Here is a 2,988-nt window from a genome sequence, read left to right as displayed (position 1 = left end):
TAAAAACTCTAGAATTCCATTTTCAAATTGACCCTCATTTGTAGACCATAGATTCATTCAAATAAAAATTATCTTCCACGATCTGGTCAATTACATAGGCAATTACTATTTAATGCTTTGTTCTATTTTCTGACTTTAATTTTAAATCCAATTCAATTGAACTTTTAGTTTATTTTGTTTTTTTTTTTTAATTTTTAAGATCCCTTTTATTTAATTAATTAATTTTTTAAAAAATTATTTATTTTTTATTATTATTTTTTTTAACGCGCTCCAGCGGGTTTTATTAAGGAAAACTTCTGCACGGTTTACTTTTCACCGGTGTGTTCTCACATGCTTCTAATGATATCAGAATCACCTGGATCATGACGGCCGCCGTGCAACACTATGCAGTATTTCCCACACGCTGCACCCCGTTCAATAGTATTGCCACTGTAGTGACAGACGCCAGTTTTGGCCAACATGGCACAGTATCCCGTTTCGGATTTCCTCAAGGCCAGGCAGTTGTTGAGGAGGATGACTAGTTTTGCTTGCCATGGTGATCATTTCCAGTCTGCTTATACCCCAGTGCATACTTTCCACTTTTCACAGTGAGTTGGAGCCTAGAGTTGATTCACTCCAGTGGCTTTTTCATCGTTTTTGTGGCCACCCTCTTCCTGCCTTAGGCGCGGGATGGTCCCAAGCAAGAGCAGTTGCCAAGATGGATGGGAGTGAGAAAGGATAAGATCTCTTTTGTTAAAAATAAATATAAGACCCTTCTGGGGGTGGGCAGAATGGGAAATGCTAAATAATTCACATAATTGGTATGAAAAATGTCAGTTGTAATGAACAAAACTGTGTTTCTGAAAGTAGCTTTTTATCTGTGTTATTATTACTCACGTTTAATTTGCCTGGCCAGAAACTAGAAAGCGTCAGGCTGTTAGATCCAAAAAAGTGGTCTCGTGACCATGGTGAGGTAAAGTCAGGAAAATAACGTATATTTCGAAGTTATTCTTAGGATTCTCTATTACTCTACATTTATGCGACTACTCAGTAATAATGTACGTTGAAAAAATATTTAGCTCCATTAATTGCATAATAAAATGTACTGTTTATAAAGTGTATCTAAGGGCTGAGAAAAGCAGCTCAATATTTATTATGAGTTATCCAAATTTAACACTATGATCAGATGACTTTCATTTTTGCTCTTAATAACTTAAATTTTATTTTATTTATTTTTATTTTTTTAAGTTTATTTATGTATTTTGAGAGAAAGAGAGAGAGAGTGAGCAAGCAGGGGAGGGGCAGAAAGAGAGGGAAAGAGAGACTCCCAAGCAAGCTGTGCACTGTCAGCATGGAGCCCGACGTGGGGCTCTATCTCGCGAGTTATGACATCCTGACCTGAGCTGAAATCAAGAGTCAAACGCTTAACTGACTGAGCCACCCAGGCACCCCATTAATTACTCAGGTGTTAAAGAAGACTTTTGCATGAAGTTTCTCTCCACTTATGCTTTCAGTTAAGTTCGTAAGTAAAACCGAAGGCAACTAGAGACAAAATGACAAGTTACCACACGTCCCCAGGTGCTTTCTCTGACTCCTACCTTTTCTCTCAACTGCAAAATTCTCCAGTGAAAAGACTAAGAGAAAATCCTCATTGTAGACAAAAGTGATGAGTCTGCTTAAGCTTATTTTAAAAACAGGCTACTTCCTTGGTCACTAATTGCTTTGTTTTATGTGTAAGTTCCCTGCAGAGTTTCCAAGGTCCTTCATAATCTTTTCTCCTCCTATCACAGTACTTCCCCAGCCATTATCTCTACCTCATTAGGTCAGTTACTCTGTGGCTTTTCACAGGTACTACTAATCTACCACTTAATCCCCTTGTCTTCATCCACTAACAGAGCCCTCCCTACTTTAATCCAGACTTTTTCAAATTAATCCATCCATTTTCCCTTGTAGCACCTGATCCCACTTATACACTTTCATATACACTGATTATTTACAATGTGCCCTCCCAGGGACTGCAATTTTTATGAAAGTTGGGCATTATCTCTACGCTAGTGCCTGGCATTTGTTAAGTCATACATATTTGTTAAATACTTTTGTTTATAAGTATTTGCTTTACTTCCTCTCCAACTTGCAATAAATTTGCAAATATTCTCATATGGGGAAAATACCTGTTATTCTTGAATCCACAGATGCTTCTGGACAATCTGCCTCCTAAAATACCAGTGACTTCATGGATACTTCAAAAATCGAGGCTCATTAAAATCATGAGGCACTAGGGAAGGTCAAAGGAAGAACAAGCAAGAAGGTGGGGAAGAATGAGGCACGTGAGTTTCCGTAAGCGCTTTTTTAGCACACAGAGAGGAAGTATGTTATGCTTCACCTACTATCTCATCTAAAAGAGAATATCACAATAATGAAGTTTTTTGGAGCTGAATGTTTATAGCAGAACATTTGCAGGATATAAAGGAAAACATTGAAGGCTTCTGTGTTTCTGTTGTCTCTAAAAGGAGGCAAGAACAAGCCATTTCTATGCAAGTCCACAACCAGATGATTTAGGGCAAAAGGCATTGCACTCTAAAGAGAGATTATCGTGTAGGGAAGATATTGACATGCAAAGATGCATCCTATTTTCCTCCTCATTCTTGGAATTTCACGTCCCAGGCAAAACAGATGACTCATATTACTGTAGAACAACCCACACCCACAAATCTTGCCAGAACTGTCTCGAAGGAAATCCTCAACTTTCATATCAACCTGGTCATGTCATTATTTTTCAAATACTCTTACAAAAGGAGTGTTTCATCATGACCTTGACATCCTTGGGAATAATTCAAATGAACTCTACTCCATCACAAAGGGAAAAATCTCCCATTATTTACATTTAACAGACCTGTTTTTCCCCCTCCTGATTTAAAAGCCCAATATCTGACTACATTTTTTTTCCTTTTGTACATATAATATTTTTGCCTACAATACTGCTTTTTCTCTCTGTCTGCCTTTGAAGAT

General features: G+C 37.6%; 1 pseudogene; it reads right to left on the bottom strand.

Annotated features, from left to right (window-relative positions):
• Positions 1 to 305: 305 nt before the first annotated feature.
• Positions 306 to 631, bottom strand: LOC132684339 (large ribosomal subunit protein eL30 pseudogene; annotated as a pseudogene).
• Positions 632 to 2,988: the final 2,357 nt, after the last annotated feature.

Source organism: Panthera onca, chromosome C2 (genome assembly GCF_046562875.1).
Source record: "Panthera onca isolate mPanOnc1 chromosome C2, mPanOnc1 haplotype 2, whole genome shotgun sequence".
Lineage (NCBI taxonomy): Eukaryota > Metazoa > Chordata > Mammalia > Carnivora > Felidae > Panthera > Panthera onca.
Note: the sequence above shows the minus strand (reverse complement) of the source record. Positions and strands in the feature narration are given on the sequence as shown.